Raw genomic sequence first — 19,329 nt, 5'->3', positions numbered from 1 at the left:
CTGAATAATTGTGATGAAAAGATACTGATGATGACTCTTTGTTGACCTTATCCATCCTATTTGTTTATTCATGCCTGGCTGACTGTGTAAGGATTATGCACAGAGACAGCACAACTCCTTTTGGGAAGGAAAGCCAATGCTAATAACTGGCTGATAATGCGCTTACAAATGGAAAACAGTCCAACTGGAAGATAAAATAGACAGATACGGACGGACGCAGTTTACCATTTTACTTGGCAGTTGTTTGAACATTATAAAGTGTGGTAGCCATGATGTGGAGGCACCGGTGTTGGACCAGGGTGGCGACCAGGTCAGAAGTCACATGTTTATTTGAAATCACAAGCTTTCGCACACCTGAAGAAGGAGCGAGGCTCCGAAAACCTGTGTTTTCAAATAATGCTGTTGGACTATAACTTGGTATCGTGTGATTCCTGACATTATAAAGTGTGGTAGTAATGTGAATTCCCACCTGACCTCCCATTCAAAATAATGGACTATTCAAAAGATGTGAGCATTTGACCCATTTTAACCCTTTCATCCTGAAAAACCACGTAGCCTCCTCATCATTGCAGGGTATATAGTCTCATATTGCATTTGTTGCCATGTAATTTGACAGGGACTTGTATAAGTTTTAAGTTGTTTGACCAACAACATTTTTTTTTATTTTAATTTTGTAAGCTGGCAAACATTCACTGTCCTTATTTAAGCTGGCTTTAACTGGCTCAAAAGGATTTTTTTTTAAAGTCAGGAATGTTGTGCATAACATGAGTATTGCTGAAAAAAGGCACTTTTCTGTCAAAGCTTACCATTCACAATGAATACCAATGTAGAGCAGGACAACATTTTCTCCTGAATGAGTGGAGATTGATTGGCAAGTGAAATCTAAATACTAAGGGCATGAAGAATGCTCCAGTTAGATGACATCTGACGGTTAACTGCCAAGGTTTGTTTACATTTAAGCCAGGCAGTTTGACTCTGATTGGTCAAGGTATTGTCCTGAGGCACAAACCAGAGAATGATGGTCATCCTTTTTATTAAATTGTAATTAGTGGATGTGTTCTTTACACAAGGCTCTGTTCTTTGCAAACAGATGCATGCACATATTAATAGAGATGGTTTGTGATTGATTGTCAGGTCAGGAAAGATTTAGCCTCGGCTAATGTTTACCTGCAGAGTTGAACACCGGTTATCTCTTATTGTGTTCCACAGGGATCGGTCCACTGTTGCTTCTCATTTACATAAATGATTTGGATGAGAATTTAGGAAGCATGGTTAGTAAGTTTGTGATGACACAAAATTTGGTGGTAATGTGGACAGTGAAAAAGGTTATCTAAGATTACAAAGGAATCTTGATCAATTGGGCCAATGGGCTGAGGAGTGGAAGATGGAGTTTAATTTGGGTAAATATGAGGTGTTGCAATTTGGTAAGACGAGCAAGTACAGCCCTGGGGAGTGTTGTCAAACAGAGTGACATAGGGATTCAGGTACATAGTTCTTTGGATGCTGCATCATAGGTAGACAGAGGGATAAAGAAGGCATTTAGCTACATGCCTTCATCGGCCAGACCATTGAGTGTAGCAGTTGGGACGTCATGTTGTGGTTGTACAGGAGTACTTTATACATTTCTGGTGTCTCTGCTAAAGGGAGGATATTATTAAATTGGAGAGGATGCAGAAAAGTTTTACAAGGAATTTTATCAGGACTGGAGAGTTTGAGTTATAAGGATAGGCTGGAAAGGCTGGGCCATTTTCACTGGAGTGTAGGAGGTTGAGGGGTGACCTTATATAGGTTTATAAAGTTGTGAGGGGCATAGATAAGGTGAATAGCAAAGGCCTTTTCCCTAAGGTAGGGGAGTTCTAAATTAAAGTGAACTGCCAGAGGGAAGCAGTTGGTGCAGGTACAGTTACAATATCTAAAATACATTTGGACAGGTCAATAAATAGGAAAGGTTTGGAGGGATATGGGTCAAATGCAGACAAATGGGACTAGATTAGTTTGGGAAACTTGGCCTGGATGAATTGGACCGAAGGGTCGATTTCTGTGCTGTATGACTTGATGACTGTATAAACCCCCACTGCGTCATAATGAGATAAACTATGGACTCTTGATTTTTGAATTTCATTATCTGATTTAATACCTGGGACTTTCATGGACTGAAATGGTTTTAAAACATGGCCAAAACCACTGCCTTAAATTAGTCACAGGCATCACCTGACCAAATAGGTTGGCCAAGTTTCGTGAAGTTAAAATGGATTGGACAACAGACAGCTGAGCTGAAATTCACACTTTATCCTATGGAGATGAGACAAGTCAATACCTCGCCCTACCCCACTGCCCTGGGAGACATGAAGAGGTCCTCATCTCCTGTTTACTTTTCACCATTGTAGGAATTTTCATTTGTTGAGGATGAAAACATCGCTTAGAATTATCAAGTCTGAAAAACAAAAACTTCAGCAGACAGAATATGCAACAAATATTTGTAAAAGACCAGGAGATAGATTTCTGACTGTAGAATAGACAGTGCCTGAGGGTCTCACCCTCTCTCTGCTTCACATGAAGAAAAGCTGGTGACAACAAAGACTGGAAATAAATAGCAGGGAACTGAAAACTTAAAAGATGATCTACTGTTGCTGGCTGTCCCATAAAGTAACTAATCAAACATGGTCTCAGGTTAAACTCAAGGACATTCAAAGAACTCTAAACTACAAATTCTTCATCTTCCTTTCGTACTGGACACTATATCAATTTAACTTGTCCACGTGCATGTGTGACTGCCTGATGGTCATTTGCTTGGTGTCACGTCTTTTATATTTAAAAGGTTAAAAGTTAAAATCTTGCTCTTTCTTTTACTCATGCAAACTCTGTGATTAGCTTCTTACTGCTACAGTGAAAATTAATTAGCTCTAATTTAGCTAAAGAGAGGGATAGCCACGTACTAAAATAAACTGAAACTTCTGTTGCCATCAACCAGAGAGGTTCAGAAGAGGCGAACCGATTCAGCCCTCATCATGCAATTGTAAAAGTTATTAGGTTTACAAATATCTCCGGTTCTCTAGTGAAAGGACAGTTTTATATCCTACTTTAACAAATGATTGATTGTAGGATTTGTGATTCCACCGTTTGGAATTTGCTGCTTTATCTGGATGGTGTTCACATTGTTCAGCTGTTCAAAGACATGAATGTCTTTTCTATTGGACCTTCTGGTTGTTGGACCTTCTGGTTCAATCTGAACTAGTGTCAGCAGACAAACACTTCCTACCATCTCGAGCATGGATGAAAGCCATAAGTATCCAGAATCACTAAAAAAGACTGTGAGTAGAGCTTGTAATGCTATCAAGAGGGGTGTAATTTCAATAGGAATCCATGTGTAATAATTTGCAGTTGGGTTTCTTAGCCCGCTGAAGTGACTGTGAAGGTTGGAAGAAAAGTGGCTGTGAATTAAACAAGAATACATGCAGATGCCGGAATTGGCGGATGGGGAATTCCTGCTCCTTCAGGATACCACAGCCATTTTCTTTTGACGGTGCACCAACGGGATTGCGTAAAAGATCAGGAATCATCATTGTTGCTGGGTGCTGAGATTCAAAGGGACACAGCACCTCTTCAAAGGTTGAGCCCCGGTCTGCAAAACTCAATGTTGTTGCAAGTCCATGGTGCCACACCTCTTTCTCGGACACAAAATGCGTACTAAACTTCCAATACAGTGGATAATCATCTGAAAGTGCAGCCCCAGCCACATCTATATAGTACAAAAATGTGCATTAAAACAGACATTAGGCCATTCAAATAAACAGCTAAGGGCTGAAAGCCAGTTTGAGACCTTTACTGTTATATTGGATTGCCCTAATCACAGTCTGCACTGCGCCAGTTAACACCAAACGAAACCAGGTCATTTCAATGGTCTAACTAATAGTTCTCACTATAAAGGCTTGTGTTTGAAATGAATGTGGAGCTGGGAGTGTGGGATCTGCACCTAACTGCTGTATCTTAAAATTACAGGGTCACTGCCTGTCAAAACTCATCTTCTCCTTTCCCTTAAAGCTAGGTTATTCTTAGTGTTAATGGCATGGAGTATGTGCTATTATTGTCCCACAAGAGAAAATTATGTATTTTAGACGTAAGTAAACTTGTTATTAAGTAAAATGGAACAAACGTATTTGCTGCTCAAGAGAATTGAGCCCCATATATATCTACCTAAGATATTGTGTAGGCATTCATCTCTCACTTGTATCTGTAGCTTAGACTAATAGCAACAGGATGGATTTGGTGGTGGCAAGTCTACCTAAAGTGTCCCAGATAGATCCACAATTGCACATACGCAATAATGTAACTCTCACATCAACAGAGAGGAATGTATGAACTGCATCTGTGAGCTGCAATCAGTGTTTCAAACATCAGTCTGTAAATGAAAGGGTTTATTGAAACTACTGAGAGTTAAACAATTGTCACATTAGCTCGGGTAAAGATAGTACAAAGAACAAGGAACAAAGAAAATTACAGTACAGGAACAGGCCCTTCGGTCCTCCAACACTGCACCGACATGCTGCCCATCACAACTAAAACCTCCTGCCCTTCCAGGGACCGTATCCCTCTATTCCCACCCTATTCATGTATTTGTCAAGACGCCCTTTAAAAGTATCTGCTTCCACTACCTCCCCTGGCAGCGAGTTCCAGGCACCCACCACCCTCTGTGTAAAAAACTTGCCTCACACATTACCTTTAAACTTTGCCCCTTGCACCTTAAACTTATGCCCCCTAGTAACTGACTCTTCCACCCTGGGAATAAGCTTCTGACTGTCCACTCTGTTCATGCCCTTCATAATCTTGTAGACCTCTATCAGGTTGCCCCTCAACCTCCATCATTCCAGTAGATCCAGAGCAGAGACATTCTGACAGAGTAGAGCAGCCTCAAGAATATAATATAGAAATCCAATGCCCGGGCCGCATGGGAGGCAGAATCCAAGGGGACAGAATAACAAAGGGTTGAATCCATGGAAGCAGCCTACATCACATCAGGGACAGTGAAGGAGCTGTAAGGGTGTGCCAGTGCTTGGCCAGACTGTGTGCTAAGTGCTAACCAGCAGCACTGTGCTAGATAGCACTATTTAGTTGTCTTACTGTGCCATAATTCCTTAAGATCCACCTCTCCTACTGCCTTCAGGCCCTGCCAGTATACTGCTGAGCCCAGTCATAATAACATTGCTGTCCTCTTGAGAAGAATCCTGGAGTGGACAATAGCCTAGTCATTCTCTCAAACATCACCGGCAGCAGAGCATCTCTTTGCATTGTGTCATCACTTTCCTAAGATATCAGGTTTCTTTCAAACTCATTTCGTCCAACAGGTCATTTCCCCACTGAAGCCATCTCAAATCTTATTAAAGAGATCCAATGCTTCTTAAATACCTGAAGAATGATTGTCCCTCTCTGTGATGACTTACCTGTGAGTCACTGCGTCGGTTTCCCACGATCCGGTTCCCTCCATGAGTCAGAGCTTCACAGAGAGGTCAAGGTGTTCAAATGGATGATATTACAGCAACAACTTCATGCATTTATGTAGCACCATTAAAGCAATAAAGTTTTACACTCATGTAATAGGAAAGGTGAACAAAAGCTTAGTCAAGAATATAGGTTGTAAGGAATTTCTTAAAGAAGGAGAGAGATATAGAGAGCCTACTTTTGTCTAACAATGGGCTAGCCTCCCTCCGGACTCTTTAGTTTATCACTTACTGTCCCCTTTTCTTAAATATTTCCCCTAACAAGAAGAAAACCTCCTTGTAGCTTTGTGTCTAGAGGTTGTTAAGTTGAATACATTATTAATGAATGTGGAAATTACTATATAACAAAGCAGGTTTCAATAAAGCAAGATTCCTAATGGTTCTGCTGGGTATTTTTCCAAGACATTTCTCTTCTTCTGCCTGTGGTGAGCCTCTTGGTTAAATTTAAAAGCCTTGGTGTTTTGGATTGCTGTACAAATAAAGATAGGCAACATCGTAGTTATTCAGCTTACAGCTAGTATCAGCCATGGCTCTGTAGTAGTTAAGATTTTGGGTTCACGTCCCACTGCAATTTACTTGAGCATAAATTCTAGGCTGACAATCCAGAGTGCTGAAGAAGAGGTTCTGCAGAAGGGTCACTGGACCTGAAACATTGACTCTGATTTCTCTTCACAGATGCTGCCAGATCTGCTGAGATTTTCCAGCAATTTCTGTTTTTGTTTCTGACAATCCAGAGTACTGGTGAAGGAATGCTGCATTGCCAGAAACACCATCTTTCATGTGAGGCATCAAACTGAGAATCTACCTGCCCTCCCAGGTGGAGGAAAAGATCCCATGGCTCATTGTTGAATAATTGATTAACTCTCCAGAGCTTCTTGGTCTCCTGGGCAATATTTATCCCCAAATTAATATTGCTAAAACAGATCATCTAGCCATTATCTATCTCATTGTTGATTCTTGGACTTCAAATTACATAAATTTGTCACCACATTTCCTAAATTGAACCTCAATTCATTCATTATAGAGCACTTTGGGACATCCCAAGTTGCAAAAAGTGTGGTATTATTCCAAGTATTTCTTTTCTAGGGAAAGGAGAAGATCACAAGCCAGCAAAAAAATTAACAACTCTCAAAGGTGACTAGAGATTGCAAACAAAAAAATCCTCACAGATTAACAGATAAGGGAGAAGACAAGACTGGCTTATTACTGCATTGGTTAAGTGGTGTCACAGGTCAGGATTGAGTAGCATGGGCCTACATTTAACCCAATCTAGTTTAAGAGGAGAGGTGACCTCAATGAGAAGTATAAAATTATTAGATGGGCTCTGCAGGGCAGATGCTGAGAAGTTGTTTCCTCTGACTTGGGAGTCTAAAACTAGAGGCCATACTGTCAGAATGAGAGGTTGGCCATTTCGGATTGCGATGAGGGGAAATTCCTCGACCCAGAAGTATTGAATATTTAGAATTTCCCATCTCAGAAGGTTTAGGATGCTCTGTTAGAAGCATATTAAACTGAAATTGGTAGATTTTTGGACATTTAGGGAATACAGCAATACAGGGATCGGAAAGGGGAATTTGAATTAATGTAGAATGTCAGTCATGATCTTAATAAAAATTGATTTGATTAACCACGTGGGTTGTTCTTATCCTATTTCTTAGACTCTTGCACTTCATCTGAAAACAATTAATCCATCACCTTACATGATCTAAATCAATCATATCTTATGGTCAATAAATATCACGTTCATGAAATAGTTTTACAAGTAAAGAAAGGCTTTTGAGAACATTTTATTAATGATGAGACATTGGTAGAGCTTAAGAGGGAGATCATATTATGTCCTGTGTAGGCCCAGGAAACAAGTCAACATCATAAAAAGGTGGGAATGCAAAACAGTGACATATAGCTCCCTTCTCATTTAGTAAATTAACAGAATGTCTCTCATATTTGTTGAATCTACTGAAAACACTGTTTTGAGTTTGACTGATTTTTTCCCTGGAGTGTAAGAGGTTTAGGGGTGACTTTACAGAGATTTATAAAATCATGAGGGGCAAAGATAACATGAAGAGCAAAGGTCTTTTCCCCTGGGTAGTGGAGTTCAAAGCTGGGGGGCATAGGTTAAGGCGAGAGGGGAAAGATTTAAAAGGGACCTGAGGGGCAACATTTTCATATGGAAACATATGCACATATGGAATGAGCTGCCAGAGGACGTGCAATTAAAAGATATTTGCACAGATACATGAATAGGGAAGGTTTAAAGGAATATGGGCTAAACACAGGCAAATGGGTCTATTTCAGTTTGGGAAACCTGGCTGGCATGGACAAGTTGGACCAAAGGGTCTGTTTCCATGCTGTATGACTCTATGATTCTATGAGTTTGCTGTTCTACTCCATCTTTTGGTCAGCAATTGATAAAAACCTTTATTAAAACTGAAACCTAGATAAATGAAGTGATTGGATCAAGTGCTGAGAAACAAAACAACCAATTCAGTCAACAGTTGTAACATTTTACTGATGGTTAAATACCACAAGGTAGACATTGTCACGAGAAAATTCATCAGCTGCAAAGTATTTCAGCTTGTTCCTTAGAGGCATTCCAGCAGTTTCACATGAACCATCAGCAGAAAAGCTATTAATAGAAAAGCGCCAACCTATTCCAGCATGTAGCACAAATTCAGAAAACTTACAACCCTACTGGGAATTACAAGCCAGCAACTACTCAGAGCTATAACAGTTGACTAATAACATGTCTGTATTAATAGCCTGATGGGCATCAAAGCCATTTCCTAATTAGTTGAGAATTGGTCAATTGCCACAGGAGTAAGAAGACTGAACTAAGTTAAATGGTTTGGTTCTAAATGCTGGCACAAGCCCAAGAAGAAATTGAGATTGCCTAATAGAACAGAATGATGTGTTTCCTTTTTATTTGACATGTGAAATAATGAAATTACTTTGGATTAGTAGAACATAAAAAGAGTTTTGATTCACCATTCACTTTCCAAAAGGGTGAAGAATAATTGGAACAAATTTGGCCTCTATGTCAATCAATCACGAGGAAAACTTAGAGAACTATCGAAGAGCAAAGGAGAGATCTTTCACAGCCTGATACGTCTTTCATAAACGCAAGTCTAGCAAGTGATGTCTTCTTTGCAGACAATGCTAAAGATATTGTGAACTCCCACCCTACCTGGAAGGATGAGGTGGAGGTGTCACTGTTGGACTGGGGTGGACAATGTCAGAAGTCATGTGACACCAGTTTATAGTCAAAGAGGTAACACAGAAATTATTTCTGAAGAAGGGTCCCGACCCGAAACGTCAACTTTCCTGCACCTCTGATGCTGCCTGGCCTGCTGTGTTCATCCAGCTCCACACTGTGTTATCTCTGACTCCAGCATCTGCAGTTCTTACTATCTCTGAGTGAGTTATAGTCTAAGAGGTTTATATGAAATCACAAGCTTTTAGAGTGCTGCTCCTTCATCAGGTGGAGGACTGCAAGCAATGTCAGCATGTGCAATTTCCCCTCCAGAGTCATACATTGTCCTGACTTAGGCATACATTGCCATTCCTTCATCATTGCTGGGCTGAATCCAGGCACTCCCTACTTAATAGGGTTGTGCAGAAATGAAAAGCTGAATCTTTGGTTAGTTAAAAGAGAGCAAACAGTAGAGATAAATAGGTCTTTTGTCTGGTTAGCAAGCTGCTACTAATAGGATATCATAGGGAATCAGTTCTTAGACCTCTCTTTATAACCTATATCAATGACCTGGATGAAGGGATTGAATGTGCAGCAATTGAATTTTTCAATGAAATTTTCAAGATAGGAAAGAAAGTACATTTTTAAGAGGAGATAGAGTGGTTGCAAAGGCAAATAAAAAGGTTACGTGACTGAGCAGAAATTTAATGAATGGAATATTATATGGGAAAATGTAAACCTATCCACCTCAACAGGAAGCATAGAAAAGCAGTAAACTATTTAAATAGAGACAGAGGGATCTGGGTGTCCTGATACGTGAATCACAAAGTTAGGTTGCAAGTACGGCAAGTGATCAGGAAGGCAAATGGACTGTTGGCATTTATTGAGAAGTGAATGAAAGTAAGGAAGTTTTACTGAAGCTGCATAGGGCCTTAGTCTAAAGCTGGTCACTGTGTAGAGTTTTGGTTCCCTTATTTTAGAAAAGGTATGACTGTGTTAGAAGCAGTTCAAAAACGTCTTCCTCAAAACATTCCTGGGATGAAGAGCTTATCTGGTGAGGAAAGGCTGAGCAGGTTGAGCCTAAACCAACTGAAGTTTAGAAGATAAGAGGTAACCTTGAGTTGACCAGTGCGGTGCATTAGGAAAAAAAGAGTAGAAGAAAATAAAACTTGCTTTTGCTGGGCAACAGAAATCCAGTATCTCAGAAAGACAGAACCATCAGAAGGTCAGGCAGTGTATACATATTCAGTCAGAGTGAAAAAGTGCTAATTGTTCCGCAACCTCTCAGGGCTGGGAAAATAGTAGCTTATAAGAAAACTCTAGAAGCAGAAAACTGCTGAAAGCTGAGGATATGAAAAATGTGTTTGCTTTGCAAGTGTTTAGAGTGAGTAAGAATAAAGCTCTATAAGACAATTACAGCTGTGCCAAATGAACAAGAAATTTTAAAGTGGAGAACAGAGTGAGACCCTGGCTGGGGTTTGAGAATCTGTAAGGTAGTTGTTGAGAGTAAAATGGTTTAATACTTATTTCTGATGTTTGTAACAATACCACTTCAAATAGTTCTCACACTATATAATATAGTTAACGTTTTCTATTTGTTTGCAATCAACTTTTATGTTATTTGTTAGAAGTACATTGGCAGCCTCTTGTGAATATTTTCAGGAACTAGCATCAGAGTAAACAAATTGCAAAAATGAAATGTGTGGTCTGTCAAGACAGGTTTCACTCTGATATTTCCAGTGTCGCCATCAGCTAGGATCATAACAATACCCATTATAAAGACTAATTTTCAATGTATTAATTAGAATTAAATTCCCGCAGATGCTGTGATGATATTTTAGCCTCTCTCCCCAGAATATTAACCTGGACTTCTGGATTTCTAGATCTGTGGCATTATTGTGACACCACCATCTCCTCCTAGTTTTGTGGAGACTTGATAGAGTAGTTACTGGGAGCATGCTTCCACAATAGGAAAGACATAAACGGGGGACATGGTTCAAGATCTCTCTTTTTAAGATGGGAATGAGGAAAAATCATTCCCTTAGAGGGTCGTTAATCTGTGAATGTCTCTACCCCTGAAAGCTATAGCCAATGGGTCATTGAATTTATTCAAGCCTATACAGGTTTGATTTTTGATAAGGTGGGGCTGGCGTTTATTGGGGTATGGGAAGGTCAGAGAGGAAGTGAGACCACAAACAGATCAGCCATGACCTTGTTGAATAGCAGAATAGGCTCAAAGGTCTGAGTGGTATATTCCTGCTCTTAAGTCCTGTGTTCCAATATGTTCTTATGGCTGCACCAAAACATATAACTTCTCTGTAGAAGGTAATGAAGTTTGCAGCTACTATCCCACACAAAGCTGGTAAGATTGATTCACATTTTGTCTCACCTTGAATCCTCCAGCCACTTATTTTCCTATCCTCCACGCTAAGCACTATTACTTCCCCAGATTGACAGGCTGGGTACTGCTTCCTTCTTTGCAATAACATTTACCAACAGTAGAGTAAAAAAAAAGGCTCCCATTTATTTAGTACCACTTCTTGTATATGCTTCAATGCCAATAACTACCATCTTGCGATTGAGGAAGTTTGCAGCTACCGTTTCTTTTTCCTTGACTGGATATAAGGGCCTCCTTTCTTTATAGTGGTGGAGGAAATGAGCCACAAATGTTACATTATTACATATTGGTGTAACTTATAAAGTCATAGAGTCATACAGCACAGAAACAGACCCTTCTGTCCAACTAATCCATGCCGACCATAATCCCAAACTGACTTAGTCCCACCTGTCTGCACTTGGCCCATATCACTCCAAATGTTTCTCATTCATGTACTCGTCTAAATGTCTTCTAAATATTGTAACTGTACCCATATCCAGCACTTCCTCTGGAAATTCATTCCACACACAGACCACTCTCTGTGTAAAAAAAATTGCCCTCATTTTTTTAAAACCTTTTCCTTGCACCTTAAAAATATGCCCCCAAGTATTGGAATCCCTCACCCTAGAGAAAAGACACATGCCATTCACCTTATTTATCCCCCTCACCATTTTATAAACCTCTATAATGTCATTCCTTAACCTCCTACGCTCCAGTGAAAAAGGTCCCAGTCTATCCAGCCTCTCCTGCTAACTCAAACCCTCCATTCCCAGCAACTTCAGCATATTACAGTATTGAACATCAGACCAGAGTACACCATTATAGTATTAAGGCATTAAATATTACTGTCATTATCTATTTTTTTGATAGTTAAAATACTGTATGAAATGTGACAGTGTTGCATTAAAGTACAATATAATTTGTTGCTCCTATTCTGGCAACTACGGTACTAATTGGGGACTGGCCGTTCATTAAAGGAATGCAATGAAGCATCTTCCGGATTTGAGTGAGACCTGCAACTTCAATTTGTGCAAAGTATTGTTTTGCTATTCTCAGAAGCTTTAATGTAAGTGGGAGGAAGAATCTAGATGAAAAGCATTTCTCTCTTTTAATTGAGAGCTATGGGGGTGCACGAAAATAACTCTAGTCTTGCCACACACGAGATCATTTCAGTCTGTTGCTTTTGTCACGGCCTGCAGTACACAAAGGCTGTATCTCGTTCAGACAGAAATGGGACAATCTCTTTAATGAGAGGCCCAGCAATTAATATTATTAGATATATTTATCAAACTATGTGTCTGTTGCCATTCATGAAATCTGGTTCATTCCAGTCAATGAGAACAGAATCACAGAGCTTTGCCCATGTGGCTGTGTGAAAGAAAGCAAAACAAATTAGAGAAAGTGAGGGGCAGACACCTAGGGTTGACTTTCTTCTTCATAAGAAGAGAAATGTAGCAGGAAGCAATTTGAAACACTAACTTCCATGAGCAAGTTTGGGTCAAATTATGCACAATAAAGAATTTGTCAAGATGCACAAGGATAATGGTGTCAGGTACTTATTAACTTGCTAACTGTGCGTTCAGTCAGTTTGGGTCTATTAATGTTAGCTTTAGCACACATCCCCTGTGCTTTTTTGTTTAAGCAGCAGCTGGGCCCGCCCACTGGAACCTGAAGGTCTTGCTTGAGCTCACAGCTATAATCACAACAGTTTACTTTCTTCATTAACAAACTTGTAGCTTATGGCAGAAGAAGTAATTTATAAGAGCAGTGGCACATAATGAACGTGTTAAATTTGAGTGATCAATTAACTCTAAGTAAAAGATGAATCAGGCTTGGAGTTAGGGATGTCACATCATATTATCACCCTGCCCCAGCTAGAACGGGTCTCGTTGCTAGAAAAGCAAATAGTCAGGAACGTCATGGAGTGAAGGATGGGTGCATTTAATGATCAGAAATAAGTAAATAGCTTGCCACTGTTGGTGTTTTGTGCACAGTTCTGATCACGATATTACAGGAAGGGTGTAATTAACCCAGAGAAAGCACAGAGGACCTTTACAGAGGAAGAATGTTGTCAGGGCTTGAAAATTGCAGCTATGAGGGAAGGCTGGATGGTTTAGGGCTTTCTTTAGAACACAGCAGGCAGAGTGGTGACTTAATTGAGGGGTACAAGATAATGTAGGGCCTAGATAGAGTGGACAGGGAAGATCTATTTCCTCTCATGGAGAGATCAATCACCAATTTAAGGTGTTTGTTAGAAGGCTTAGAGGAAACATGAGGAAAAATTCTTTCATTGAAGAACTGGCGCATGTTTGGGATTCACTAACCAGTTTTGTGGTTAGGGTGGAAACACGCAATTCATTTATAAAGCACCTGGATCTGTATCTGAAGCATTGTAACCTGCAAGGCTAGAGACCAGGTGCTGGAAGGTGGGATTAGAATGGGCAGCTAGATTATTCACGCAGTGCAGACATAGGGACTGAATGGCCTCTTTCGGTGCTGTAACGTTTCTATGATTCTGTTTTATAAGCAAATTAACTTCCTAATTACAACGGTGATATACTGCCAAAGTTCTTTCACTGACTGTGAAGTACTTTAAGACATCCTTAAAGTACTAAAAGGTAAAGATGTAAATGGAGGTTCTTATCTTACACTGTCCCAGGTGTGTTATTCATAACGATGTGCTCCTGATATCTTAGATCTTACAACCCAAGGCTTAGTTGGGTTTGCAATGCTTTTTAACATTCTTCCTAGCTTTTGCTTATGCTTGCCGAAGTAGTAATTAGACAAAATAAATCTCCTGGCAAGGAGTGTGTTGTTAGACATTGCAAATCAAGTAAACATTGGTCACCACAGCCTCCTAACAGGTAAACTCTCCAGCCGTGGGGACATCAGAAGCTAGAACCTCCAAGTGAGCCCTCTTTGTCTTTCAACATCATTTTAACAGAAACTAATCCAGGTTAAAAGCACATCACCCAAATTCTGGTGCAATGTCATGAGTCACAGGGCTTGAGCATCTACTCTCAGGCTCTGCTCAAGATTCCTGCTAAAGCGCAATGGTCTGTATGAAAATAAGCAGTACACACAAGATTGAAACATATAGTACACCGAACTGCCAAGAAATTGTCAGCCATGCAGTACAGGATCAGATCAGCTCCTAAATCCTACACGCTTCACAATTATCTCCTCAGTAATGTGTCTGAACTCCTTTTACTTGTTGTCCATTCCCTTCAGTATCCTTACCTAACACAAATCAATCAACCTCAGTGTTGAAATTTTCAAATTAACTCAACAGCTTTTGGGGAGTAGAGAGCTCCAGATTTTCACTACCCTTTGTACGAAGAAGTCCCGCATGAAATCCACCCCCCACCCCCTCTCCGCCCCCACCCCCGTGTTATCCCTGACTTCAATGACTTCGTTGGACAGCGACATTATGCAGGATCAGTGAACAGACAAATGAGATACACTTGATATACAGAGGGTGGGAAAGTGTGAGTGTACTGCCCAGGAAGATGATTGAGCCTGATAACATCAATCATTTTAAAGAAGAGCTGGACTCGGGTTTATTGTACCAAGAAATCAATAGCAGGAGTGAACTGTGTGCTCTGAGGCCAGACACATGGGCTGAAATGTTCCTGTCTGGCCCTGCCCGTCTGTTCCCAATCTGACCTCTGGCCTGTGCTTCCTAAGATGAGCTCTGGTAGGACAGACATAGATCCTTTAATTGGTCCTTGTCTCCTTGAGCTAGGGAGAGGAGAAAACCAGCCAGGTTGCATGCTCCTGAGGACAGTTTTTTTTTTATTATTTTCTCTTAGGATGTCAACATCACTCACTGAGCCAACATTTATTGCTCACTCCTAGCTGTTCTTGAGAAGCGCTGGTAAGCTGCCTTTGTGAACCACATCAGCCTGTGGTGGTAAGGTAGACCCACAGGACTGTTAGGGAGGCAGTTTGGTGATTTTGTCCTAGCAAAAGGTAATAAAGTATATTCTCAAGCCAGAATAGTGTTTGATATGGAGGGGAACATGAAATGGGGTAGTGTTCCCAAGTGTCTGCTGCCCTTAGCCTTTTAGCTGAGAGAGATTATTGTTTGGGAAGGTGCTGTTGACAGAAATTTGGATTTACTTGGAGAGTAGGATATTGGGTGGGGAAAAGATTGAGTTTCAGTGTGAGGTAGGAGAGATGAAGGAGCTGAACTGGGCTAGTCAACAACAGTTAGCTCACAGGGGGCTTCCATTCTTGCCCCTTTTATTCTTCTAAGAGTGTTGCTGAAAATGCCAGGATGTGTTGACATTCGACCAATTCAATCCCCTAATTCCAAGCAAGGCCCAATGGGATCTACACCTTGGCTTCCCGAGAAAGTGTAAGATGATTGATAGCAAGTCTCATCAAGTTATAGAGTCACACAACATAGAAACAGGCCGTTCAGCCCACCATGTCAATGCTGACCAACAAACACCAAACCGCATTAATCTCATTTACTTGCATTTGGTCCACAGTCGACTATGCCCTGATATTTTAAGTGTTTGTCCAGATGCTTCCTAAATATTGCGAGAGTACCTTCCTCCACCACCCTCTAGATGAAAAAAATTTTCTTCAGATTCCTTCTAAATCACTTACTCCTTAAACTTATGCCGTCTAGTCTTAGACACATCTGCCATATGGAAAAGATTCTCATGATCTACCCTATCTATGTCTCTCATAATTTTGTACACCTCAGTCAGATGCTCCCTCAGCCTCCTCTGCTCCAGGGAAAACAAACCCAGACTGTTCAGCCTCTCCTCAGAACCGAGACTTTTCATCCCAAGTAAGATCCTAGTGAATCTCCTCTGCACTTTTTCCTGTGCAATTATGTCCTTCCAATAGTATGGCGACCAGAACTGCACACAGTATTCTATCTGTGGCCTAACCAATGTTTTATAAAATTGTAACAAGCCTTTCCTCCTCCTATATTTCACACCATGGGTAACAAAAGCAAGCTGTCCATATGCCTTCTTCACCACCCTGCCTACCTGTGCTGACACCTTCAGGGATCTCTGGGACTGTACACCACAGTCCCTTTGCTCCTCAGTACTCCCTAGAACCTCTCATTCATTGTGTAAATTATTCCCTTATTAGACCTCTCACAATGCATCACCTCACACTCATCAGGATTGAATTCCATCTGCCAATGCTTTGCCACATTGACCAGCTGATCAATAACAGATGTAGCCTGAGACCATACTCCTCACTATCAACACCGCCACCAATTATCCTGTCATCGGCCAACTTACTAATTATACCTTCTACATTCACATCCAAGTCATTAATGTACATTACAAACAGCAAGGGTCCCAGCACTGATCCCTGTGGTACAGCACAAGTCACAGGCTTTCTATTACAAAAACAACCCTCCACAATCACCTTTTGCCTCCTATTTGTAAGCCAGTTTTGGATCCAGTTTGTCGACTTGCCTTGGATCCCATGGACTCTTGCCTTTTGGACCTGCCTTCCAGTGTGAGATCTTGTCAGAGGCCTTACTGAAGTCCATGTTAACCACATCAACTACTCTACCCTCATCAATAGGTTTAGCCACCTTTTCAAAAAAAACAATCTAATTAGTCAGACTAGTTTTCCTTCCAACAAATCCGTGCTGACTATCCCTGCCTTTCCAAGTGTTGATTGATCCCATCCATCAGAATTTTTTCCAATACTTTCCATACCATTGACTTCAGACTATAATTACCTGCCCTATCCCTATCGCCCTTCTTGAACAAGGGGACCATATTAGCTATCCGTTTTACATCTCTCCTGATTTCTTTTCTGGTTGACTTCAAAGTCTCTATCAAATACTGAAAGGCCTTTATTTTTCATTAAGTCACTGTTGAATTATACTGTGTAAATGTTATTAGTTTGACGTGCTACATTTTGTGGTTGTTTACATATTTCACACATCACCGTGCCAATATTGATTGATGAATGGCAATCACTATGAGACGACTGTGACCACATTTGTTGATATGTTAACACAATGTTCCCAATCACCTCATGACAGAAGACACTGCTTGTTGTACCATAAGCATCATTCCAACCATAGTCACTGTGGACTGAATGGGCTGAATGGCCAGCCTCCACTCTTTAGGGATTCTATGATTCAATATTTTAAATGATCTCACTACCAAGATATAATGGCAAATGAATATAAAGCAATCATGTTTCTATAGTGGCCTTCAGAATTATTTCCCTTCCTTACAAAACTGCATAGTCTTTTATCACTACAGTGAATAGATTACCCAGACTAGTAATTTTACCTGAAAATGGAATGCTTTCAGAACAGCTATACTTCAATATTTTAAACCACAATTCAAAGCATTGATGCTGATTCTGTCATTACCTAATGTACACTGTCATTTCCAATAATTGGCTACTATCCAATATAAGCCCTCGCAGTAAGGTGATGGTTTATGATTCACTCACAGGTATCCATTCATTTTATTTATATGTAAACAATTTAAATGGTTGGAATAAATTGCAGTCTTTAAACACTCCTGTTATTTTATGTATGAGCCAGCTTTTCTTTCGACTGCAGTCTCTCTTTTCGGCAGCCCTTCAGTCTCAAGGATGACTTATTTTCATTTCAGTCTGAAGGGTTCTCTGATGGCTAGTGAGTCCAATGCACAGTCAGCAGACTCTGCCAAATATGGGGCAGGTGGAGCTTGAAGGGTTGGGTAGATGAGCTGTTTGGAGGAATGTGAGCTCCCTATGATGCTATTTGCTCTGTCACTGCATACTCCCAATAAGCAGACCTTATTTATTTTAGTCCGTCACGACTCAGGGTCATTGTGAGTTGATGGGTACGTTTGACCTCCCAAGGGATGTTTGAAGACTTCCTTAAAGTGTCTCCACTGTCCTTTTCGAAGTCTCCTGCAATGATGACATTTAAAGGAGAGTGATATTATTGAATGGCCTAACTTCACTTATACTTTGAAGAAGAAGTTGGCAATGAACTGAAACTCAGTTTCTGAATAAGCATACATGCAAGTGTCACCTGAATTCTTGAACTCAATAACTGAAGTCTACCCCTTCACAAAGTGTCTATAATATGATCATTCAGACAGGCACACGACCTCGGGGCAATGTAGCCATGATCCAAACACTGGTAACATCTTAACTACATCACCATTCGAGTAGGAGAAAGCAGAGATGACCATGTTTCCTGCCTCAGGAACGGCATTGATGGAGTAATTGGATCCTCCTCCAGTCTGCCACAGCCATCAGCCTGGCCCCCAAAACAATGGAGACAACAGAAACAATTCCACAAGGAAAGCTGCAAAGGTCCCATTCTCAGCCATTCTCGGTCAGTGCCTCTCTGCCAGCCTCTAGTCACCAGGAGCTACAGTGTGCCATAGAATCTAGTTGAGCCTAAAGTCCAGCATAACAAGTACCTGTGAAGAGGTCTTGGCCTGTCTACCTGAAAACATTGTGACTGCAATTTACCAAGATCCTGTTGAACGTAAATATTATATGTCAAGAGAAAAGCAGGCATCATACAGGAACCGGAATGTATCAGAACAGCATAAAACATGTGCTGTCCCAACCCACCTATAAACAGTCCTAGATATTATTCATTATTCTACCAACAAATCTACACACAAGCAAATGAATTAGGCACAGGAACAGGCCATTTGATTCTTTGAACCTGTTCTGTCTGCTCAATAAGATCATGGCTGGTTTGATAATGGCCTCATCTCCACATTCCCCCAGCACCCTGAATAACCTTTGACTCCCTTGTTAGTCCAGAACCGATCTACCTCCCCCTTAAAACTATTGAACAACTCTGTCTAGGGAAGAGAACTTCAGAAGCTAACATTCCCCTGAGAGAAAAAAAAAGACTCAATTCTGTCTTCAGTGGAAGTCTTTATTTTTAAACTGTGCCCCCTAGTTCTTGTCTGCCCCTCAAAGGGAAACATCCTTTCAGTTCCGCCCTGTCAAGTCCTTTCAGGATCTTACGTCTCACATTTCTCAATTTTCTCCGGTGTTTCTTACAGGAGGTGATACTTTGGAGCATGGTGTGCAATATTTGTCTACAAATCTCTTTTCTCTGAAGAATTTTTGGTTTCCTCCCTGGAGCCATTCTTGGCCGTTGGTAAGGACTACAACTCCCATGGTGCACCTGCAAATGCCCAGCATGCCACATTGTGATGTGTCTGAATCCTGGTTGGAGTTAGTTTTAGAAGGTGTGAGCAAGTCTGGGATGTGTGGTGAGGAAGTGTGAGGGATGAGGGAGTGTG

The sequence above is a fragment of the Rhincodon typus genome, chromosome 26 (assembly GCF_021869965.1).
Source record: "Rhincodon typus isolate 14 chromosome 26, sRhiTyp1.1, whole genome shotgun sequence".
Lineage (NCBI taxonomy): Eukaryota > Metazoa > Chordata > Chondrichthyes > Orectolobiformes > Rhincodontidae > Rhincodon > Rhincodon typus.
The sequence above is the reverse complement of the archived record's forward strand: the minus strand, read 5'-3'. Positions refer to the sequence as shown.